This window comes from Panicum virgatum, chromosome 4K (assembly GCF_016808335.1).
Source record: "Panicum virgatum strain AP13 chromosome 4K, P.virgatum_v5, whole genome shotgun sequence".
In the NCBI taxonomy this organism is placed as follows: domain Eukaryota; kingdom Viridiplantae; phylum Streptophyta; class Magnoliopsida; order Poales; family Poaceae; genus Panicum; species Panicum virgatum.
Window position 1 is genome coordinate 17,698,137 of NC_053139.1, and position 25,900 is coordinate 17,724,036.

Sequence of the window (25,900 nt, forward strand, 5' to 3'; positions counted from 1 at the left end):
GTGTAATTAATTATTTTTTAAACTATATTAATACTCCATGCATGTGTCTAAACATTCGATGTGATGGGTACTGTAGAAATTTTTTTGAGAACTAAACAGGGCCTTACAATCCCTAGATACTTTCCAAATTTAATGGTGAATGGAAAAAATAAGGATAAGTAAACTCAATCTTACGAAACTTTAATAGAGTTTATCAAAATAAAAATTATAGTTTCTCAGTATTTACAATACATTTAGTTTCCATAAAATATATGAATTATGACAATTCTAATACAGTCATCTCTATCTACTCCTAAAAAGTTTCAATTGACGACTCGTCCGACGCCCCCCGTCCGCCTCCCCCTCGTCAGTCTGCCTCGCAGAGCCAGCAGCCGTCCGATGAAATGATTCTTGTGCAGGAACGGCGCCGTCGCTCCGTCATCCTCGACGGCCGGTCTTGATCCCCTTGCCTTGATTCTTTGTGGGTTAAGAATCACGAGTTCACGACCACCACGAGGGTCGCCGAGCTGCCGTACCGGGGAGCTCTGGCTGCTGATGATGTTGGCGAGGGAGAACAGAACCGAGCCACACCAGATCTACAGGGCACCACTCGTCGCAAAGCCAGGTCCGGTGAAATCCCTAGAGTTTCAATAAAGAAAACAATTAAATATCAGATGGATGAACAAATTGGAAGAATCCATGACACAGATCAAATCGTCAGATTGGCATGCCGGAGCTAGACATCCGCCGTGGAGCTTGGTCGCCGACGAGCACTAGGTTGGAGTCTTGGAGAAGGATGGGGCCGTGAGCCGGTAACTCCGCCACTGTACGTGCCGTCTGGAAGAGCCCTCTCAAGCAACGGAAGAGCCCGGCCCGATGCTGACAGCACTTGCGAGCTATGCAAGACAGGAGGAGCACGACGCCGTCGGCCCTCACGACATGGTCGAGGCAGAGTTACTGAAACATCTGAAGGACATAGGACGGGAGGAGGGTGAGCCGGTGAGGTGACGCCATCGGCTGCAAATGGAGATGAGCAGCTCACGTGCCGGCTTGCAGACAGGTGCTTCCCACCACTGGTTTAGGCTCTGGAACCTTCTCATTGTTGCTTCTGGTTTCTTTGCTCATGTTCACTGCGTTCCAGCTAGCTCCAATAGTATTTTCTTCTCACACCACTTCAGCCACCAGCTCCAGCCAGCACAACAGTATTTTTTTCTCACACCATTCCAGCTCCAGCCTGCCAAACGCAGTGGTTGTTGGTCAATCAATGCGTTGTGTTACTGTAGTGGTCCATGTTTCAAAATAGCTGTTTCATCAAGATATGTAAGTCAAGATCACCCAAACAAAATTTGGTAGCTAAGAATTTACAGGGGCAATGGGAGCTATGACATGTCGTCTGAGGTCATCCTTCATCCTTCTCATAATGGATTTATTATTCTAGAAAAAAAATTAAGCATACCATTTTTTTTGTGTTCCCACAGCTCTCATGTTATGATCTTGCAAGCGTTTATCTGTACAATGAAATAGATGAAAATGTTTATTTTACCTTGATGTCCCATTTAATTTAATTTAACTTTAAAGTTTGACATGTTACGTACGCATATTATGTTATCATTTTGTTACATGGTAGGGATCATTCATCTGCATTTATATTTATGTGTTAGCTTTCTTTTTGTGGGTCTATTTCCTTTTTTTTTGGGTGAGATGTATGGATCTAACATGAATGCATATCGGATAATATACATATTGACAGCGTAAAAGGAAAAAAACTATATTTTAAATGCATCATATACTTATAAGAGATATAAAATAGAGTTGGTTGGACATGGATATTGTGGTGTATATAACTTTGTTTAGTTTGAAAAAAACATTATTGAATTAACTATTTTCTTGTGTTACTCTCGTGCTTGCTTGCACAATGTTAATGCCTTATTGATGTTTGTTGTCGGATACCATGATTAGGGGCACCCTAATCAGGGGACTAAAATTGTCCTAAAAACGCAAACATGTGTTAGGCAACCGGGCCCACGAAGGCCTACAGCCTCCTTCCAATCTGGAAGAAAAAAAAGGGCTCAAAGAAGCCCAACACGTGGTCCACGTACGCAGTGCGGCCCATCCGCACCCCCCTCGGACCCGCGGGGCGATCTTCGCCTCGCTCGAGGGCTCCCTGCCGAAGCCCTCGACCGCGCCCCGCGCCTCCGCCTCGCTCGAGGGTAGCGAGCTTGCCCTCGAGAGAGCAGAACGTCTCCGCCTCGCTCGAGGCCACCCCTCGACGGAAAGGACAAATGGGCCTTCCGCTCACCCGCCCGCCGTACGGAGGCCTTAAATTCCAACCACTCCTCCACAGCACCCGGGTCAGACGGTGTTTGGCCGCCATTCCTCACAGTGGCTGTGACCGGAGTCCCGTCCGCCAACTTCAGTCACTGCTCCGCTATTCCGGACGCTGTGGCGATACTGTGGGAACCTGCAACGCAGTGCAAAACGTGCTCGGCACTGCTCCAGCTACTGAACTGCCAACTCCCCATACCTCCTTCAGAGTTTCCCCTCCGTGGAGCCCTCGAACAGCATGGGCACAACCCTCGGGAGAGGCTCTGGCTTTGACCAGGACAAGACCCTGGCTAGTAGGACCCTCGGAACGCCGCCACGCCACGCTTGGAGGTCGGTACCCCCTACAGCAACGACCACGCCGCCCGCTGGAGCTATAAGGTGCCGGCGCGATCTCCGCAAGGCCAAGGACGATGCCAAGACGACTGCCACGCCCGGCGCCATATCCCACAGTGTACTTCCCACAGTGCTCGACCACTGCATCCCCGCGATTCGGGGAGAAGACGACGACTTCCACGATTCCCTGTGCATGTACACCGTCCCTCCTTGTGTCTATAAAAGGAGGAGGCGGGCTTTCCCTTAAGGGGGCCGGCCCATTCGGTAGAACACAACGCTCGGCACTACTTACAGAGCACATACGCTCTTCTAAGCCCCGATATTGGCACTAGCCTCAATCAACTCCTCCTCTAGCAGAGACCTGGGAGATTCCCTCCCTCTCTCGCCTCGCTTGCACCCCCTACTACAGGCACCCCTGGTGCAAGACAGTACAATGCGTGACTGTGTGTGATTGTGTTGCCTCTTGCATCAACATCTGGGACGAGGAACATGCAGCATTATCACTAGTTGGGTCCGAACCGCCGGGTCAGGACACCGACAGTTGGCGCGCCATGTAGGGGTAGCTGCGTGGCATTTCTATTTTGTTCCCATTTGATCTCCAGGGATGGCGAGCAGATCCAACCCATTTCCCATGGGCGCCTCGGATCCGCTCCCAGCGGGATACGTGATTTGGTTCGGGAGTCATGAGTTCAGGGCAACCGGTAATGGTTACCTCATGGAGCTCCTCTCGCCCAGACGCAACCCCGACACTCCGACTTCACCAGCCCGGCGTAACAGGCGCTCGGGCCAGCACTCGCGACAAGCGCGCATGGAGCGGTGCAGGGCGACACGCCTCAGCTCCCCCACGTGGGTTGAGGTTGGCATGTCGCAGCTCAGCGTCGCGGCCGACGGCGCCACCACTTCGTCATTACGTGCCCCGGCGCCGTCTGCGCAGGCACCATCATCAACTGCAGCTCCAGTGCCTCCCAGGTAGGGCGCGACTGCGCCATCGCACTTTCCCTTCGGGATGCGCAACGCTGCCGCCTACGCCTCTTCATCCAGCACCAACTTCACCGAGTACGAGGATCTGCAGGATCATCACCTCCTCTCGATCCGCAACCTCAACGCGTCATCTCCTGATGACTCCTACCCCGAGACGGCGGGATCGATCGCCGACAACATTAGCTTCTACATGGACAACTTCACGGCCGAGGAGGCCGACGACTACTCCGGGGTCCGTGACCTCTACGCTTTCCGCTCATTCCAGCTCACGGCGGCTTACTGCCTCACCTGCTCCGAGGACTCCAGCGAGGGGGATTACGATCCCACTCGGGAGTGCTTCATGGCCGAGCTCGCGGATCAACAGAACGACAACGCTCCGGGAAATGACGGGAACGGTGGGGCAGACGCGCCGGCAAACCAAGCAGTGGTGCCTGTCGTGACCCCTTCTTCTTCGTCAAGCTCGGCGGCGCGGCAAGCACAGCTGGCGCAACTCAAGGAGCGTCAAGCCAAACTCGACGAGAAGCGTCAGTAGACACAGGAGCTGCGCACCGCACTCGAGCAGCAGCACACCGCGCGTGGCGCACATGCCCAGGCGGCAGCGCGCGTCGCCCGGGAGCGGATCCTAGCCAACGACAACGTCGACAAATCTCCAGAACTGAAGACGGCCGGCGAAAAACTCGTCGCTGCGGCCTACCTACTCCAAGCAATGCCCGAGCCATCAATGACTTTGGGTCGCAACCTGCGCCGCGAGGCACAGGTGCTCATCGAGCAAGCTGCTGTGCAGCAGGTCGAGAGCTCTGCGTCTCCCATGCGCTCGATAGTCCCGAAGCAAGCCGGTGGGATTGCACAGCAGGACCACGAGGTTTCGGTGCACACTCCACCAGGAGGGAAGGGAAAGGCAGTCGCAGCGCACAGTGCGAAAGCACCCTTGGTGCACGACCACATCGGAAAGACTCCCGCAAGGGAGCGACTCCACGACACGCGCGGACACGCCGGCGACGGCGACGCCCGCAACATCATCAATGGCAGGAAGTACACCCCTCGATGGGGTGGATGCTTCGTCCCCGAGCACGACAGGGGCGAGTCACCGGAGCCTCCGAGCACCCGAGTGTTTAGCCGGGAGATTCGTACCGCTCCCTTTCCCCCGCGCTTTCGACAGCCCACCACCCTCGTCAAATACTCGGGTGAGACCGATCCCGTGATCTGGCTCAACGACTACCGCCTAGCATGCCAGCTGGGCAGTGCGACGGACAACGCGGTCATCATCCATAACCTCCCCCTTCACCTCGCTGACGCCACACAGACGTGGCTCGAGCACTTGCCCGCGGACCAAATCCACAACTCGGCCGACCTAGTCAAGATCTTCGAAGGCAACTTCCAGGGCACGTACGTGCGCCCTGGGAACTCTTGGGACCTCAAAGGGTGCCGGCAGAAGCCCAATGAGTCCCTGCTCAACTACGTGCGGCGCTTCTCCAAGCAATGCACCGAGCTCCCCAGTGTCACCCACGTCGAGGTCATCAACGCCTTCCTCGAGGGCACGACGTGCAGGAACCTGATGCACAAGCTTGCGCGAAGCCGTCCCGCCAGTACCAACGAGCTGTTCGATGCCGCCACCAACTACGCCGCCGGCGAGGAGGCAGTTGGTGCCATCTTTGACGGCAAAGCGAACAAGCGCAAGGAAGATGCGCCCGTAGAGGGCAACAGCAACACTAAGACTAACGCCCCCGCCAAGAAGCAAAAGCGGGGGAAGAAAGGGAAGAAGCCAGCCCCACCGAACCAGCGCGGACCGGGATAGGCAGAGGACTCCGACGAGGCCTTCATCGCTGCCCCGGACCGCAAAGGACCTCGAGGCCCCCCTCGAGGCGGTGGCGGCCTGTTCGACGACATGCTCAAGAAGCCGTGCCCTTACCACAAGGGCTCGGTCAACCACACCCTCGAGCAGTGCGAGATGCTCCGAAAGTACTACAACCGTGTCGGGCTTCACGATGAGGACAAGAAGTAGGATGCTGGCGACAAAGGTGAAGACGACGAGTTCCCCCCGGTGGAGAACGCCTTCTTCATCTTTGGAGGGCCGACAACGAACATGACCTCTCGGCAGCGCAAGCGAGAGCACCTGGAAGTCTTCTCCGTCACCAAGGCCATGCCATCCTACCTCGACTGGTCAGAGGACACCATTTCCTTCGGCCACGAGGATCACCCCGACTTCGTCCCGCACCCGCGACGGTATCCACTTGTTGTCGACCCCATCATCGGCAACACCCACTTCTCCAATGTGCTCATGGACGGAGGCAGCAACCTCAACATCATGTACGCCCACGCCTGGGAGCTCATGGGGATTGGATTGAACAAACTCCGCCCCAGCAAGTTGCCATTCCATGGCGTTGTGCCGGGGAAGCGAGTCCAACCCCTCGGCCAGATCGACCTACCCGTCTGTTTCGGCACGGCAGCCAACTTCCACAAAGAAGTGCTCACCTTCGAGGTGGTGGGGTTTCGGGGAGCCTACCATGCCATCCTTGGGCGTCCCTGTTACGCCAAGTTCATGGACATCCCCAACTACACCTACCTCAAGCTGAAGATGCCGGGTCCAAGGGGTGTCATCACCGTCGGCTCTTCGTTCGAGCACGCCTACGAGTGCGACGTCGAGTGCGTTGAACACGCGGAGGCTCAAGCGGAGGACGAGGCCCTCGCAGCCACCCTCGACAAGATGGCAAGCGAGGCCTTGGACTCCACACACCGTCACGCGGGCAGCTTCGAACCCGCCGAAGGTATCAAGAAGGTGCCCCTCAACCCGAATCACCCTGATGACAAGGCATTGCAGGTCAGCGCCACCCTCGACAGCAAATAGGAAGTGGTGCTCGTCAACTTTCTCTGCGCCAATGCAGACATCTTTGCGTGGAGCCCCTCGGACATGCCTGGCATACCGAGGGAGGTCGCCGAGCACTCCCTTGATATCCGACCCAACTCCAAGCCGACGAAGCAGCGCCTGCGACGCTTTGACGAGCTCAAGCGCCGAGCGATCGGCGAGGAGCTGCAGAAACTTCTGGCGGCTGGATTCATCAAGGAGGTATTCCATCCCGAGTGGCTAGCTAATCCTATATTAGTAAAGAAAAAGAATGGAGTTGGAGGATGTGCGTAGACTACACTAGTTTAAATAAAGCATGTCCGAAGGTTCCCTTTCCTTTGCCGCGCATTGATCAAATCGTTGATTCAGCTGCGGGATGCGAACTTTTATCCTTTCTTGATGCTTATTCCAGTTACCACCAAATCAAGATGAAAGAGTCCGACCAGCTCGCGACCTCTTTTATCACACCTTTCGGCATGTACTGCTACGTCACGATGCCTTTTGGCCTCAGAAATGCCGTAGCTACATACCAGTGGTGTATGCTCCACATATTCGGGGACCATCTCGGGCGGAACGTAGAAGCATATGTCGATGACATCGTTGTAAAATCCAGAAAGGCGGACGACCTGGTAGCCGATCTCAAGATCGTGTTCGATTGCCTAAGGGCCAAAGGGGTAAAACTCAACCCCGAGAAGTGCGTGTTCGGAGTCCCTCGAGGTATGCTCTTGGGCTTCATTGTCTCCCAGCGGGGCATCGAACCCAACCCTGAGAAAGTCTCGGCCATCACTCGGATGGGACCGATCCGAGACCTAAAGGGGATACAGAGGGTCATGGGATGCCTAGCGTCCCTCAGCCGATTCATCTCGCGTCTCGGCGAGAAAGGTTTGCCCCTTTATCGACTCCTGAGGAAAACTGAGCGCTTCACGTGTGAAGCGCCCCGACCCGAAGATCAAGGCTAAACCATGTATTAAATACCGAATAAGGTCTCCGGCATAATACATGTTACATCAAGTGGAGTCCAGAGTCATACAGAGCTTTATTTAACACGTACATGAGGAGTAAAGTGACAACACAAAGCTACACAGAACAACCACAGGATAACAACTAGCATAGCGACATGCATGACTAGCTCTTCATCCATCACGGCTCCACTCGATCAGCTTGGGTGCGGACACGATCTACTCGTAGTCTTCCGGCACAAAGTCTGGATCCTCTGGAGGAAAAATCAACAGGGGTGAGTACAAAAGTACTCAGCAAGCTCCACCTCACCCTACGGGAGGGGAAATGACATGCACGACACACATTGAGCACCATGCATTAGCAATGCAACTAATGGTATGCAACTCTTCCCGACACAACCCACAATAGGTAGCTCACTAGTTGTCAGGACCACACCGTAGCCTGCCCATACCGTGGGCACGGACCATTCGAATGGATTATACACTCTGCAGAGGTCGTACACTGTACCCACACGCTCGGCTGCCCGAACGGACAACCGACATAGCCGACACCCAGCCGTGGTCACGCCCCAGCCCGGCCGCACAACCCTCGGGCCCTGACCCCAATGGTCTATGCCCGTAAACCATCCCTGCGACCGTCAGGCTAACCAGTGGGATTAGGCTAAGTCCGGCCCATACCGGAACCTGTGGTTGTACTAAAGTAAGCTAGGTGAGATGTCAAAACAACTCGGTCCTTATGGTTCACCAAGGCAGCAACCATCTCTCAACATACCAACTCGAGCCTACCACCACGGTAGCACTCACCCGCCAGTCTACCACCATGGTAGCGCCGGCTCCAGCATACCCAGCTGCCCTGGTCTCAGCCAGATCCCTTCATATCCTATTCTCAGTTCTGGATATGCATGACTACTCAGATGCATGCATGAGCACACTCAATCACTCAAGTACTGGTATATGTAATCGATCCTAGACCCAAGCTATAGCTAAACGTCCTCACATGGATGCAACCGCTCACGTAGGGGTCGATGAAACTTGCCTTCGCTTGCGTACGCGTCGTTGGCAGCGGCTTCCTGCTCGTGGTACGGGTCTTCTGGCTCCTTGGAAGGCTCCTCCTCGGTCACTCCGTGATCTACGGGCGAAAACGACACAACCGGCAAACAAACACAAGCAAGCAATAAAATAAGCTCAAATAGAGATGAAAATAGGAGGAATAGATAGTATATGATTTGAGGAGAGTTTAGGAAAAAGAGCTACGTAAAAAGGAGTTGATATGAAGGAGATATTGAGTTTTTGGTTGGTAAAATGATTTGGATTAAGTGCTCACGGCCTGGTGGGTGTTTTGGGCCTTTGTTGTGGAGTTAATGGTCGGGGAAGCTGCCTGTCATCTCACCTTGGCGCGGAACAGCTCGAGGAAGAGTGTCAACTGTTGGAGCTTCGTCTCGTGAGTGAGCTGGGCTCGGAAGGAGTGGTTCAGCTGGTGGAGCGAAGCGGCTCGGTGTGCTTGGGCTGGTGACGGGGCTCGTCACGGCCTTGCTCCTTTTATAGGCGAGGAGAGCAGCAGCGGCGTTGCGCAAGGACGGGCGACGGCGTGGGCTGCGGCAGCTCGTCATCAACGCGAACAGTGGCAGCACTGAAGGCATGAGCGCCGAGGCGGCAAAGCCGGCGAGGGCGCTGCAACGGCGTGGGCGAGGTGGGGACGCGGAAGTGGGCGGCACGGCGTGATGCCGGCAGCAGTGCGCGGTCCCATCGTGGGGCCGGCATGTCGCGCGTGCGCGAGCAAGAGCGAGAGCGAGCGGGTGAGGCGGTTCGGCGGAAAAATCTCGGCCGGCACTGTGCGTGGCGACCCCGATTTTTTTAGCGAGGTGGGTGCTGCCATGACGGGTCTTTTCAAGGTCAATGGTGTGGGTACTCTGTGGCTTCCAAGGAATGATGAAGTTATGGCAAAGGAGGTAGGCGCTGTCATGATTGTCTGGGAATTATGGCATGGTACGGTGACTTGAGAGGCTTTTATGGAAAGAGACGAGATGATTTTTGTCGTAGGTGCAAGCATGCGTATGCTGGTTACTGGAAGGAATGAATGTACTAACGCAAGGCAAGAGTATAAAATAGTTTACCTAGTAGTTATGTAATACCTCATATAACGTTAATATTATTTTACATTACTAGTTTAATTGCAACATAAGTTTTATTTTAGTGATTGTTGGAAATTGAGGTGGCCCTACTAAGTTGAGGATCTACACCAACTCACTTCAGAGTCGGTCAGCTTCTAGTTACTTAGTGTACCGGGTCCTTTGGACGGCAGAGCCGCCTTTTGCTTCCGGGAGGCAGAGCCTACCAACAGATGAAGCTGGCTTCCGGGTGGCAGAGCCAACCTTCGATGAAGCCCAGACCCTTTTGTGATCCCGGGTGGCAGAGCCAACCTTCGATGGATCACAACTTATACACTAAGTACTAAGCTTAACTGGAAGACTAGCACTTATAAGGACGCTTACCTTATTGGAGCAACAAAAGAACACGCACCTAGCACACTCTACCTATGCTCACTTCTACCATACCCTTGGATGTGTGTGGGATGGAGTGGAGTAGTATGGCATGGCAAGGGGTGGCACCCTCCTTATATAGGCACCCATACCCTCTTGGATGAGTGACACTTGTCACAATCTAGGAAGCTCCCTACAAATATCTAAGTTTCCTACAAATATCTAATTCTAGAAAATTCTAAATTTTACCATGACAAGAAAATATCCAAGCTTCTTGTCTTCTTATGATTCTTGTGGAACATTCTAGAACCTTGTCATGGTGAACAAAATTACGCCATGGTTTATTCATATTTTTATAGAACCTTCTAGAATTTTGCATTATAAATTTCAACACTCCCCCTTAATCGTGATGAAAACTGGGATGTTACAACGTGGACCCCCGAGGCTCAAGAATCTCTCGACAGGCTGAAGGCATCGCTCACTCATGCCCCCATTCTCACACCACCCATAGACGGCGAGCCCCTCTATCTATACATAGCTGCGACGACCCAAGTGGTCAGTGCGGTGATCGTTGTCGAAAGACAAGAGGAGGGCCATGCTCTTCCTGTCCAATGGCCGGTGTACTACATCAGCGAAGTGTTGTCTGAAACCAAGACACGCTATCCGCAGATCCAGAAGCTACTATACGCAGTGGTTTTGGCTCGGCGCAAGCTGCGCCACTACTTCGAGGCCCATCCCGTTACCGTGGTCTCGTCTTTCCCTCTAGGAGAGATAGTCCGCAACATGGAAGCCGAGGGTAGAATTGCCAAGTGGTTCGTGGAGCTGATGGGAGAAACTCTCACCTACGCCCCTCGCAAGGCGATCAAGTACCAAATCGTGGCGCTCCTACACTCTGTGCGTTACCAGCAGTCCCTGCGAAGGTATCAAGTGCAGAGAGTTCGGCGCCGAGACCTCAACAAAGGGGACTTGGTGTTGAGGCTTCGACAGGACAACAGGGGCCGCCACAAGCTCTCACCACCGTGGGAAGGCCCATACATCATCGCCGAAGTGCTCAAGCCTGGCACGTACAAGCTGGCGAACGAAAGCGGCGAAGTCCTCACCAATGCTTGGAACATACATCAGCTACGTCGATTCTATCCTTAGAGTTCCAAGCTATTTGTACATCATTTGTACTCGTATTTATGATTTCCTAAAACAATAAAGGAGTATGCTTTACTTGTTTATTTTTTGGGAACTTTCCGGACCCTCGGGGGCTCGGATGTGCACGAACACTGAGGTACGCTCGGCTTTACCCTCGGCAAAGCCGAGCCTCCCTCGGGGGCAACTACGGGGGGAACCCCCGAACATCCCCAAAAAATCGCCAATGTTTTTTCGAAAAATTTCAGTATCTAAGTTTCTCGTATACTTGGAAAAAACAGACACGAGGCATAAGCAACTACGGTACGGGGCCGGCCGAGTAGCGGGATCGCCTACGCATCCGGGATATGGCATCCCCCTCACCACCCAACGCCAAAGTCGCTTATGAACGTGAAATTCCTCGCAGTTTTTTACCTAAGTCGCATACGAGAACACAGAAATAGAGTAAAGAAAACGAGGGCTCGAACGCACAAGGCCTCGATAGGCCACACTGTCGATTTACAATAACCAATTTCCTACATCCACAAGTACTAATACGATAAAGTACTAATTTATTACACGGGCTTCAAGGCCCAAACTTACTACAAGTTAACATCCCCCCCTTGCGGGTCTTCAACATCATCGAATTCGGCTATGGGGGGATGTCAGCTTCAAGCTTCGCGGCCAGGACGGTGGCGAACCCCTCGATGGTGGCCTCGGCATCGTTCATGATGGTCGACGCAGTGTCCGGGCTGACGTCGTTTGGGACCACGTACCCCGACGACACCCTCTGGAGGTCCATGATGTAGTGCGTCGAGGCCACGGAAAGGGCTCGTAGGACACCGAGGCGGAAGGTGCTCTTAGCGTGCTCGGCGATCCGGCCACCTAGCGCTCGCAGGCGGCTGATCACCGAGCTACCAGACACGGCGCCGTCCCCCTCGAGCTCCCGGCACACGCTCACAGCGGTCCGCTTCAGGTCAGCGTATTTAGCCTGCGCCGCCATGAGCGCGGTGTTGACAGCCTCCTTCGCCGCAGTCTCATCCGCCACTCTCTGCCTCAGCTCTGACCAGAGGAATCAAGATAAACTGCGATAAATTAGAATCAAACAATAGCGAAATCTCGAGTACTTACCCGCGATTAACCTTTGCGCCTCTTCTTGCTGGATCCTTGCGGCTTCCTGGTGCGCGGACAGGGAGTCCTCCTTCTCCTTGGGGCGGTCTCGGCGTTACGCACTGCCGATTCCTTCGCCTCGACGGCTTTCCCCTTCTCCTCGAGGGTCCCGGAGAGCGCGGCGATGGTCGTTTTCTCGCGCTGGAGCTCGGCCTCCTTGCCTTGGAGCTTGGCCTCCTTGCGCTAGAGCTCGGCCTCTTTCTGCTCGAGCGCCGTCCTAACGCGTTGTAGCTCGGCAGTCTGCGCCTCGGCCTCCTGAGTCTTCTGCTCCGCCGTGGCCCTCTGGGCGTCGCGCTTGCCGGCGGTCTGCGCCATCTAACGCTCCCCCAGATCTGTCATCTTGGTGTTGGCGTCAATGTTCCGGAGCACCAAGTCGGCGTTGTGCTGCCCAAGCCAGCGCATTTGGGAGTACAGCCAGGTCAGCTCGGCGCTCTTTTTGCGTGAAATGTCCCTCAGCCGCTGCAAGTGGAAGAGCGTGAGTGAAATGCACAAAATCAAGGCCAAATAGGAATGATTCCGGGGAGGGAGCCACCTACCTGACTGATCTGGAAATCCGTCGTTCTATGGAGCTCCATGGCGCGGTCGAGGTGGTTCAGAATCTGAGAGCCAGCCTCGAACTGCGCCTTCCAGACGGCTTCCTCCTCCTGCTCATTGCGGAGAAACTCCAAGGGGACCCCGGACTGGATGATCGCCCCGTGATGGGCCCCTCGGACGTCCCCGCGCTGAGTAGCTCCTCGGAGGCCGACACGAACTCGGCGAACCGGTCGGTGGCGCTAGCAGCAGCAGCACAGTCGATGTCCCTCGAGTCCCCGAACTCGTCGCTGCTCTCCGGCAGCTACACCACCGGCACCACATTCCTCGGCACCGTTTGCGACGTCGCCGCTGCAACAACACCCTCGCCCCCACCCCTTGTAGGCTCCGGGGCGCAGGTTTCCTCCACTGCCGGCGCCCTTGGCGCCGACTCCTCCTCCGTGACGCCCTCGACCCCAGCCCTCAGGGGCTCGAGGACGAGGGTTTCTACCTCCATTTGGCTGGCGGGGCACTCCGGTGCGTCCCCACCAGCTCCTCCTCCTGTGACCGGCTGGGCGGTGCTGTCCGCGTCGTCCCGACCAGCCTCGATTTTGACGTCTGGCTAGGTGGCGTCATTCGCGCTGCCCCGGCCGACCTCCCCCTCGGCGTCAGCCTGAGCGGCTGTTACAACGCCGCTCTGGCCGACGTCGCCCCCATTCTCCAGCGCTCGAGCCTGTTTGGCCTTCTGAGCCGATCGAGCCATCGCCTCCTAGAGCTTCGCGGCCTCCTCCACTATGTCCATGACGGGCAGGGGCTGCGGCGCCGTGTGCGGTGTTGTGCGGGCCCCGGTCTTGAGGGCCTTAGTCAGCGCTAGCTGGGCTGCATCCCTGGCGATGGCCCCGGAGCTGGTAATCGGGGAAGAAACGCTGAAGTCAGTAGGATTGGGGGGTAGATTAAATGAATCTGAAGGATGAAATCAAGATCACTTACCCTGACCGGGCGCTCATGCTGCGCTTGCCCGAGCCGCTCTTTCGGGCCTGATCACCGGCAGGGGCGACCTCTACCCTATCACGGGAGCAGACGATCTCCCGCCTGCTGCCGGCGTGGGCGATCTTCGTCCCGCCGCTGGCGTGGGCGACCTCTGCCCCGCCCCTATGAGGGGCGGATCCACCAATGACCCCGATGTGAGCCTCGCCTCACCCAGCGTCACTGGCACATCCTCGTCACCAGCCCCTCGATAGACCGGCGGGGAATCCGCGCCTGTTGCCGCCTCGTCGTCGTCCGAGAAGTTGAGCTCGGAGTCCGAGGAGTCCTCCTCCTCCTCGGTGGACTCGGGCGTGGCGGGCCGCGGCTTCCCCTCTACGTGTGCAATCTTGCACGCCTTCTCGTGCTTCTCCTTCCTCTTCCTCTTCCTGGCGGCAGCCGCTTCCGCCGTGTCCTTCTGCTTCTTCATCGCCTCTGCGTGCAGGCGGTTGACTTCGCGTTCCTCCGGGACCGGGGGCTTCGAGGTGTAGCCCCTGCGGCTCACCCCCTGCAAAACGCAACCAAGTCAGAATCAGGGAGTGGGGAGAGGAGTAGCACAAATTGAAACTAGAACTTACCACAGAAAGGTACCCCATCTCGGGGCGCATCTTGATCTCCCAGAGATCGTTTGGGTTGTCGAGGAACTCCGCCACCGTGTTCTTCGCCCTCCGGGCAGCGACGTCGTGGGGGAGTAGCACGTACGACGTCCTTGAGCCCACGCTCGAGGCCTCGGGGGTGAGCTCGAAAATTGACAGGCTCCTCTCCGTGAGAGGAATCACCCTCTGCCGATGAAAGTTTGTGATTACGGCTGCCGCCGTCAACCCCCTCTTCGCCAGATGCCGCAACGCTTTGGTGAGCACCTCGATCCTGGCCTGATGTAGTGGGGGCGATACCCCCCAGTCCCACTTCTCCGGCATCTCCCGGAGCACCTTGTTGGTGAACGCCGGGAGCCGGTTGCCGAAGTTGCGCAGGTAGAACCACCCTCGGGTCCACCCGGCATTGTTCGTCATCATCCTGTTGGGGATGTACAAATTCCTCCAGGTTGGGCGCAAGTGGAGCATCAGACCGCCGGTGCGGGCGAACCTCTTCGGCTGGCCCCGCACGTTCTCGATGAAGAGCTCGCCGCGGAACAAATGGATCCATAGATCCCAGTGCACCTTGATCCCCAGATACCCATCGCAGACAGCGACGAAGACTGCCGCCTGCGAGATGGAGTTGGGGCCGAAGTTGTGCAGCTCCACCCCGTAGTACTCGCATAGCGCCCGCATGAATCTGCCGACGGGGACGCCGAATCCCCGCACGTGGAGTCGCACGAGGCTCACGACGTAGCCCTCGGGGGGATTCGGCTCGGTCTCCTCCGGCCACAGGGGAATCCACGCCGGCCGCTCCGAGTTGATGTTCACCGGCAGCAGCCTGTCGGCGACCAGCTGCTCCAAGACTGTCGTGGTGGCGGTGGACTTCCCCCACGACAACGGCTCCTGGACATCCGACATCACTGCGAACTACAGGGGAACGTGAGGAAGTGAGCTCTACGAGGGCTAAGGTGCGCTCTTCACTCTCTCCTTCTTCCTCCTCTCGCTCTCGGCTTTGGGCTCAGGATGCAGGGGAGGCGGAGAAGGCAGGGGAGACGAAGGCAAAGTGGCCAGGTGAGCCCAAACAAACCCCTTCCTCGCTTTTATCCATCAAGATGGGCGGATTCGCCGCCGCAGCCTGAATCCACTGCATTGAATGCGATAGATTTTGCTGTCACTGATAGCTGGGCCCCACGACTGCGGAGTCTCCCACGCGCGCACTTGGCAATAATTACGGCGCGGTAACCGACGGGCACGACGCAACTGTAGCACTGTTCCATCCGTCAGCCGCCGCCCACGCCTCTTCGCCTACCCGAGGCAGCCGCCTGAAAAGGCACGCCCGCACTGCACCGCACGTCCCAGGCCACGTCGCCCATGACTAGCGGAAGACCCGCGCGCACGACCTGCGACTCCACGCCGTTTGCAAACCGTGACGGAATATTCCCTTCGGGGGCTCTTCACCCTCGAAGGAACCTTATTCCGAGGCCTTACTGATCAGGGGTTCGAAGCCTGGCCCGTCGAGGGTTCGACAGGCGCCCCAGATCACTAGAGACAGGGGCTGCATGGATGGGCCATACAAGCAACCCTCGAACGCGGAGTTCGAGACATCCTACGCAGTGTTCAAGGCCAGTCGAGGGTGCCTAGCAGGGGGATCCCATCGAGGGAGAGCATCGAGCCCTCAGACTCTATCGAGGGTCCGAGCCCCGCCTAGCGAACCTTTGCAAGCGCTTTATGTGATGTGTCCACGGACCACGAGCCGACCCTTATCGAATGGGGCACAGACGTCCACTTGAACTACCCGATAACAGCTCACTGAAGCAGCCATAGCTCGCGGCCCGGGCATGGGGAGCATGGTGCGCTTCACCCCTCCTCCCTGCGGAAGGGCGACGAGGGTCATAATAAAAGTCGAGGGTCCCCTGAACGCCTTCACGCAGGCCAAGGCTCGGGGGCTCCTCGCACACCGCGGCCTAGGCCGCACCCTCGAATGGATCGACAACCATCGATTGTGAAGTTCCATGTGTTTAACCAAAACCCCCACTCTTAACGCGCACCTGCCAGATGGTTCAGCATGACTCCGAGTCGCTACGCCAGCATGAAAAACGCTGAGGCCGGCTGAAAGGAATGCCAATGCCGGCTGAAAAAGACGCTGCACGGCCACCCCAGTAAAGCAACCAAGCAGGATGACGTTTATAGCCCTTGGACGAGTGCGAACACTCCTCCAAGGCCTCAGGGGCTCCACCCGCGGGTGCGCTGACGCGCCCCCACGAAGGGAACTTCACACATTCGAAGACCAAAATCCTCTGCAGGCCTGCTTGGACGCCCTCAGTAGCACGACGTCGACATGCCCAGCGGCGGCACCATGGTGCTCGAGGCGACTACGACCTGCATAGGCAACTCGGAGTGGCCACCTCACTGCTTCTCCAGCGACAAACCCCGACCCTGGATCAGACTGCTCAAACAATGCTCCCCGGAGCACCGTTGCGCCCCCGCCGGGCAAACCAAGACTGCCGAGGTTAGTACCCGAGTCACACCCTCGAAGGGTTAAGCCTCTGCAGGGCTGATGCTCACCTTTACACCCTCGGTCATCCTCTCCGCGAGGAACAAGGAGACTTCATTGCTCTTTGCAAACAAAGATTACAAAGGGTCACCGGCTCGAAGCCGTCGAAAGGTACAAACGCATTGCCACCTGCATGGCAATTTTTCCTGTCTTGGGGAGGAGCGGGCACCGATGAAGAGCACCGAGTCCTTGGCCGACATTACAACAAGGCTGCTCGGGATTGTGAGGAGCAGCCCCCAGACCACACAGGTCCGGCGGGATGCCCTCCTCGCAAGCTTTCTTCTAACGTCTCCTCCACCGAAGACCTTGCGGGGGGTCAAGCTGGCGGACAGCACCCTCTGCACCATCTCCCCGAGAGCGACATTGTCGCCAAGAGGGACGATGCGAAGAACGGCCACCAAACCTGGCGCCGATGCCATGGTCAGGCGTCTCAACGTCCCTTCAGGTTGAGGGACATCGCAGAAGCAGGACCCCACAGACCCAATGTTCTTCTGCTAATCCCACTGAAGCCGAGGGACGGTGAGCACGTCCTCTCCAGCTTTCCCCCGCCGCTCGCAAGCATTCTTCTAACATCAAAGCCTAAAGAAGCCAGGCCACCCCGTCCGGGGGACGGCCGTGAAAGGCAAAGGGACACATTACGAAACTTAGGCGAAGCTAGAAGTAAGAGCGGGGAAGTTGGAGAGGAAAAGGAGTCCCACGACCCCTATTTATAGCTGCGCCGGATGCCAAGCTTTAAGCCTGTCGCAAGGGGAAGGCTTGGACCGCCCGTGATGGTGCGGCACCCCACGAGCGAAAGCTGCCCTCGGTTACCGTGCTGAGATGTGACTAGACAGGGCAAAGCCGAGCCCCTGGACGCTGAGCAGCGCAGCATCGGCGCTGACCGACTGCTCTCGAACGACGCGCCGCAAGGCAACCAGGGAAAGCAGGGCTGAGACTCTGAACATGGGACAGCGCAGCAATAGCACCGGCTGCAGAGCAGCAGGCGCCGTAATGACCCTGGCCTGCTCAGTGCGCTGACGCGTCTCATCGCAAAAACAAAACAAGTAGGGGCGCGCGCCTCGGAGTACATTTTTTGCAGGCGCACTACCCCGACCGACGAGTTGTCACGTCCACCAGGCAAGCGCACGGACGCGCCCGGCGGGAACGCGACGCCGATCGGTCATATCAAGGGGAAAATCGCCAAAATACCCTTTGGCCGAGTCCCCTGACTCGACCAAAGGCTCGGGGGCTACTGTCGGGTACCATGATTAGGGGCACCCTAATCAGGGGACTAAAATTGCCCTAAAAACGCAAACACGTGTTAGGCAACCGGGCCCACGAAGGCCTACAGCTTCCTTCCAATCTGAAAGAAAGGAAAGGACTCAAAGAAGCTCAACACGCGGCCCACGTTCGCAGTGCGGCCCATCCGCACACCCTCGGACCCGCGAGGCGATCTCCGCCTCGCTCGAGGCCTCCCCGCCGAAGCCCACGACTGCGCCCCGCGCCTCCGCCTCGCTCGAGGGTAGTGAGCCTACCCTCGGGGGAGCGGATCGTCTCCGCCTCGCTCGAGGGTAGCGAACCTGCCCTCGAGAGAGCAGAACGTCTCCGTCTCGCTCGAGGCCACCCCTCAACGGAAAAGGACAAACGACCCTTCCGCTCACCCGCCCGCCATATGGAGGCCTTAAATTCCAACCACTCCTCCACAGCACCCAGGTCAGACGGCGTCAGTCCTCCATTCCTCACAGTGGCTGTGACCGGGGTCCCGTCCGCCAACTTCGGTCACTGCTCCGCCATTCCGGACGCTGTGGCGACATTGTGGGAACCTGCGACGCAATGCAAAACATGCTCGGTACTGCTCCAGCTACTGTACTGCCAACTCTCCATACCTCCTTCAGCCTTTCCCCTCCGTGGAGCCCTAGAACGGCATGGGCACAACCCTCGGGAGCGGCTCTTGCTTTGACCAGGATAAGACCCTGGCCCGTAGGACCCTTGGAACGCCGCCACGCCACGCTTGGAGGACGGTAGCCCCTACAGAAACGACCACGCCGCCCGCTGGAGCTATAAGGATGCCGGCGTGATCTCTGCAAGGCCAAGGACGATGCCCAAGACGACTGCCACGTCCGGCGCCATACCCCACAGTGTACTTCCCACAGTGCTTGACCACTGCACCCCCGCGATTCGGGGAGAAGACGACGACTTCCACGATCCACTGTGCATGTACACCGTCCCTCCTTGTGTCTATAAAAGGAGGTGGTGGACTTTCCCTTAAGGAGGCCGGCTCATTCGGTAGAACGCAACTCTCGGCACTACTTACAGAGCACATACGCTCTTCTGAGCCCCGGTATTGGCACTAGCCCCAATCAACTCTTCCTCTAGCATAGACCTGGGAGCTTCCCTCCCTCTCTTGCCTCGCTTGTACCCCTACTACAGGCACCCCCCGTGCAAGACAGTACAGTGCTCTCGCACACCCCTTTGCTGGACGTACGGCCCCACGGCCGGAACCAGGATAAATCCGTGCGTGACTGTGTTGCCTCTTGCATCAACATCTGGGACGAGGAACACACAGTATTATCATTAGTTGGGTCCGGACCGCCGCGTCAGGATACCGACATTTGTAGATCCTAATGTGTCGTAAAACAGTATATATGTTGCTAATAAGGTAGTAAGATACGCATCATTTGCCTATGCTTTGCGTATTGTACTAATAATTTTTAAGTCCCGTAGCAACGCACGGGCATAAACCTAGTAATTATTCTAATGTTAACTCTATGATCATGACAGACAAAGAAAGAAGATCCAACCAAGGTGTGTTCTGTTCCCCGTTCCAATTCCTAGTCTGTTTACACTTGAGCGGACTCGCGAGTCCTCTGTTTACTCCCCACGCGCCGGCTCGGCCTTCGTGGTATTCTGGCCGGGCGACTCGGGCTAGATGCCGCGAGCGAGGGGCCCCAGCGCTGCGTGTGCCCGCTCGGTGGGTGCTCGACGAAATGCCGGACCGGGGCGGCGGGGCCGTGGTGTGGTGGTTCGCCGTCCCAACCGCGCTCGCCAGGTGCTCGAGCCGTTCGAGCGAATGCCGTGGCGGTAGGCGTTGCGGCCACGGCGCCCCCGCCCGAGTCGCAGCACCGGGACACGGACTCGGGGGCTGGCCTTGTGCCCCACCCCACGTGCACCGACGCCTTCGCCCTCCGTTGGAGCCTTGGAGGAGAGCGCGACGGCGACGTCACGATTTCTCCGCGCCGGACGAGACGAGCGGAGCGGAGCGGAGCCTCGACGCGCAGCGGAATCGTCAAGGAAATGCCCGCCCACGGCAGGCGCGGAGACACGGCGGAGCCCAGTGGTCTGTGGTGGATGTCCGGTCTGCGACGCCACGCGGTGCACGGGACGCGGAGGTCCTCCGTCCGTCGTCGGGCGCCACGCCGCCACCAGTCAGTCGCTCCAACTTGCGGTGGACTTGGCTCGGCGCGACGTGCAGATTCAGCCAGCCTGCCTGGTTGGACTTCGTCGCAGCCTTCCTTCCTATACTATTCTGGCGACTGGTGAGTACTGGTGATGGAGGAAGTAAAAAAAAAAACTCAGGCGCTCCTACAATATTTCATATTAGAAACTCGAAACAAATCAACTCTGAATTTGACTAGTCTAGCTCCATGTCACCAACTTGTTGTCTCTTCTTCAGTGCTCTTAGATTTTAGCTGGGGCAGTAGCATCATTTGTCCTTTCAAGGAAAAACACACTTGCAAATCAATAAATGGCATGGTTGGTGGCTGGTCACCGTGGGGTCTAGGGAGCACCCTTCCCTTTTGGGTCACTGTATGGGGGCATTGACTTCACCTGGTCTTCTTCCTTTGCCATATTCTTTTCTCTGCTTCCTCTTGTTCACACCTTCCACGGTTCTTCAATGGCTAAGCTTCTTGGAGCCCTTACAGGTGTGTTCGCCAGTCCGAGCAGCCATCTGTCACTCTATATGCGATCTTAAATTTGCAACCTGGGCTACGAAGTGATCATATCATATAGCTGCTGGGATGTGTCCATGGAACTTCTTGATGGGCAATGCAATGTCTTCCCCGTAGGTGTGTCTTCCTTTTCCTTCCTGTGTGTTTTACTTAATTTGATTTGAGTTGTGAACCTGGATGTAGCTTAGCATTGCCAGTAGCTTACGGTTTCCGGTTAACATCTTTCATGATTGTGGTATGTACTGTAAAACTTCTGACATTTTTGCTTGCAACATGCTATTTGAGAACTATTGTGGTATATATACACTGTAGAACTTCTAAATATTTTTTTTGCTGCGGATTCTAATTATGGACTGGGCCTCCCTTGTTATTAATCTCACTCTTTTGTTTCTTAGCCACCGAAGCATACAAAATAATTCATAGCTACTGTTTAGTGTCTTTATGTTGGTAAGAGTGAGTGAGTGACTTTACCCTTCACCAAGTCTTCTCTTTTTCCCGTACCCATTCTTTTACAATTGTTCTTCCATATATCAGAACAACTCTTGAGTAATCTGTGACTCTGAATCTTCCAGATATCTTCTCACATCCAAAGAGTTGTATCATGCTGCTACTAATGGGAAGTGCCATATGGCTACTGCTGTGCAAACAGGGCATGCTGTTGCTCCAACTGGCACCACAATTACTCCAGGAGCAGGCAATGATGAGATTGAAGACAGCAACGCCCATGGAAATAACAATAGTTCGAATTCCATGGTCACTGGCCTTGGTGGTGGCAGTGGCAAGGGGCAGGATTCCATGGATGATTCATCCAGGAGGTTTTTGTTAGTTGATAGAACCGATGATGATTTTGATTTCTTGTGGAAACTGCGGAAGTATTTGGTACTTCTTGGAATCTTAGCTGTTGGTGTGACATACAATTCTGGATTAACACCACCTGGGGGATTTTGGAATAAAAACAAGGATGGCCATAAAGCTGGTGATCCTGTCCTTCATGTTGAGTTCTCCCAACGGTATGAGATATTCTTCTACTGTAATGCAACAGCCTTTGCTGCATCTCTTGTCTTAATAATCTTGCTTCTAAGCAAGAATGTCACAAGGCAGAAGTTATGGCTTCGTTCAATGCAATTTACAATGCTATTGGACCTATTTAGTCTGATGGGGGCCTATGCTTCTGGGAGCTGCAGGGCTCTTAAGTCATCCGTCTACACATGGGTTCTAGTCATTATTGTTTTTGCATATGTTTTGATTCATATCCTAGTATCCACAAGGTTTGTTCCAGAAACATTCAAAACGACAATGAAGGCGATGGTAAATCAAACTCTATCCAAGTTGGGCATATGTGATGTGGAAACAAGTAGTCATCAAGAGAAAAGGAACCTTGAGGAAGCTCACAAGTTTATTCTGATGCTTGTAACTTTTGCTGCCAGTGTCACATACCAAGCAGGGTTGAGTCCACCAGGTGGCTTTTGGGCTGAAAATGATCATATCTCAGTGCACCGTCCAGCTACTCCTGTTCTTCGCAGTCACTACCTGCGCCGTTATAATATCTTTGTTAGTTGCAATTCAACCTCCTTTGTGGCATCTTTGGTTACAATGATATTGCTTCTGAGTCCAGAACTGAGCAGGCATGGAATAAGGACCAAAGCAGTGCTTGTTTGCGTGGTGGCTGACCTGTTATGCCTAATTGGTGCCTATGCTGCTGGATGCTGTAGGGATGTAGCAACATCATTCTTTGTCATGTTTAATATAGTCATAGTTTTGATCTGCATTGGGTTTTTAGTTGGGATATTTGTTTACAAACCTGTAGCAGACTGGCTAGAGAATATCGAAGCCCACATTATGCGGTGCATGGGTGTGCTGAGTCGAGCACTGTCACTGAAATCTAGGAGTAACAGATCAATCAATTCAAAGCCAGAGAGTTCTCATGGAAATCATCAGAAAGAATCAATCCATGTATCTGTTGTACCAGCAGAAGACAGTGCATGTGAACCAGAACTCCAGACTGCAGGCAATCAGCAAGTTTCAAATGCCACAGAAGTGGAATCCAGTGGGGAGTATCCACCTGAAGACAATCAGAAGATAGAAAATACTGAATCACTCTCCAACTCTCAGAATCCATCAGACAATAGTTCACAATCAATAAACAGCAAGGATCCTGTGTCCAATCCGGAGTGTGAATTAACCGACTGCAAGCTAGTTGCAACCACGACAGAATCTCTGTCTAGCACAGAACATCCATCATCAAGCTGCCAGCAAAGGGATGGTATGTTTGCAGACATACAGATAGTTTCAGGTACGGAGCTGAAGCGTCCCCTCATACGAGGTGACTTAAATGTGATACAAATATCAGTCCCAGGAGGCTGATACACATTTATTCAACAGATGGTACAGTCACCGTCCAAACCTTCGAGGAGGCGAACACTCGATACAAACGATAATAAGTAAAAACACAGCTACGGTGATACACAAAGCACGACCCAGACAGTCTCCAGCTCGGGCTCAGAGTGATGCGCTAGTAGAATCATCTTGCAGAGGGCCAACACCACAGGCAAGGTTGGGGTTCGGACGCAACCTCTACTCGACGTCTTCAACAGCGTAGTCCGGATCTTCCTCTGAAGAAAACCATAAATATATATCGGGTGAGTACAAAAGTACTCAACAAGTCCAACCCCATCCACGGAGGGGGGTAACACAGATATGCGCAGGATAAATCAAGGATAGGGCTGAGGTTTATTTGCGGTAAAGCTAGATTTTACACATGCAGGGGTTTAGTTTTGAAAAAGGTTTTCTTAAAGCAATTTCTCACTTAACCGAATAATGAGTGGGGTTGATTCTACACAAAGGATCCAAGTTTAAATGCTACCGGACTCCCCATCCGCAGTAGCTCACGGCACAACTGCCGGACACCTTCCAAAAGCAACGCACTCCATGAAAACATCCGTCCCAAAAGTCTAGTTGTGTGACCGAATCGTAACTCGCTCAATACCGTGAGCACGGCTATTCGAATAGGTTCTACACTCTACAGAGGTGTGCAACTTTACCCACAAGTGGGGTACCACAGCACGATCACCTTAGTGTCGGTGCAAATCCCATCAAAACCATTACCCACCTTAGTTAGACCTGACTAGCCAACACGGACTTCACCAAGGGGCCATTGACCTAACACTGAGGTTTAACCGGGGCATAAGTCACCACGACCTTATCCCTTCTCCTTGGTCACATGTTGCTCTCAGCTCTCCTGATGGCTATCAGACTAACTAGTGGGGTTTATGCTAAGTCGTTGCCACATACAACGGTCGAGTGATTTGCACGATAGTTGAGTCAGGCAAGATGACACATCAACTCGGTCCTTAATTGTGACAGAATGGCTATCTCCCAACCTCCTTGCTCTACCACAATGGTACGAGCCTCCAACTCATGACAAACCACCCCGGGATGCCATTCATTCATCCCATCTTAATATTTTATTATTTACAACCTAATTTCCCTTTTCTTAATACTCACACATTTTTCCTTTTATAAAGCATGTTGTAACCATTTTGAGTGTAATAAAACGAGTACCGGGTCCTAAGCGGCGCTTTAGCAGTGATTAACATCCATAAAGAATAAATCATATATAGACGTTAATCTAGGTGGTCAAGGAGTGGTAATAACAAATCAAGGGGTGGCTATCCAACCATATTTCAGCAGTAAAAGTATATACAATTTTGTAAAATAGGCCAATAGGTGTTTATAAAACTGGGTCGAAATATGCAATCAAAGGATGAGATTGAACTTGCCGTCCTCAAAGCCTTCCGGGAGGTCCTGATCGAGGTACTGTCCTTCGGGTTCGGGGTCACGGTACTGATCCTCGCACACCTGTTCGCGGTACTGCTTGTCGACGGGTTCTCCCTCATTCACACCGTGATCTACGGCGCACACAAACAAACACACAATAAATAAAAAGAAATAAACATTTTATCGTTGAGCTCGAATCGGAAGAAATTAAGATATGGAGATGGGAGTAATATTTTTAGGTGGTTTTCTAATGGCATGGCCGAAGTTATGTTAGAAATGGCGTGGTAAAGTTTCGGGGCAAACGGAGGATTTTTGGCGCATGAAATGATAGGCCGAAGAGGAGATTAGGGGCTAAATAAGGATCTGGGGGCCTATTTGTAATTATTTCTCGGAGTGACAGGACTTGAATAGAATTTTGGAAAACATTCGGGCTACTCTGGAAATTAGGCAGGGATCTACTCATAAATATTTTATATAGTGGACGGGCTTATTCATTAAAATAAAAAAGAGAGGGGCTTCCTTGTAAATATTTTTGAGAGAGAAGGGCTTGATTAGAATTCTAGAATTTATGAGGGCTATTTTAGAAAATAGGTAGGGTCTAGTTATAATTATTTTGTATAAATGAAGGGCTTGTTTTCAGTAAGATAAGAATGGAGCGGTTTATTTGAAAAGGTATTAGAGAGGAGGGGGGCTCTTAATGGAATAGGAAGGAAGGGGAGGGCCTAGGGGCAAATTTGCCCCTTCTTCGTCCTCCCGTCGGCAGGGAACAGAGGAGGGGGAGGCGCATGGCGGCGGCGCCGATTGCCGGCGCTGCGAGGCATGGCGGCGGCCGGGGAGCGGGGGGAAATGGAGAGGAGGGCGAGGGCATTCGATCCTCCCTCTCACCTCAAGCTGGAGTGGCGCGAGGCAGCCTCGCCGCGAGGGCGGGCGGAGGTGGCCGGCGGTGGGCTTGGAGGCGGCACTGCGAGGCGAGGGAGGGGGCTAGCGGCGGTGGGCGAGCTTGTGGGGGTGATGAGCTGCGCGAAGGCCCTATTTATAGGCCAAGCGAGGCAGGGGAGGGGCGGGGAGCGGTGGCCGGCTGGTGAGCTCCGAGGACGACGATTAATGGCGGCGGGGCCGGCGGTGGAGCTTAGGCGACGTTGGGCAGTGGCACGTAGTGGAGGTGAAGCGACGGGCGGGCAGGGGAGGACGAGCAAGTGGAGGGGGGCGGCGGCCAAGTGGGGTGGGCGGCTCCAGGCTCGGCGTGCCGCCCGAGCTCGGCGTTGTTGTAGCGAAAATGGCCTCTCATGCCATATTTCAATATAATGTTTTGGCGATTGATGACACACGCAACACTTGAACGGTTAA

General features: G+C 54.6%; 1 pseudogene; it reads left to right on the forward strand.

The window, feature by feature from the left end:
* Positions 1-230: 230 nt before the first annotated feature.
* The window catches only part of LOC120701984, a 36,427-nt pseudogene continuing 10,757 nt past the window's right edge, over positions 231-25,900 (forward strand).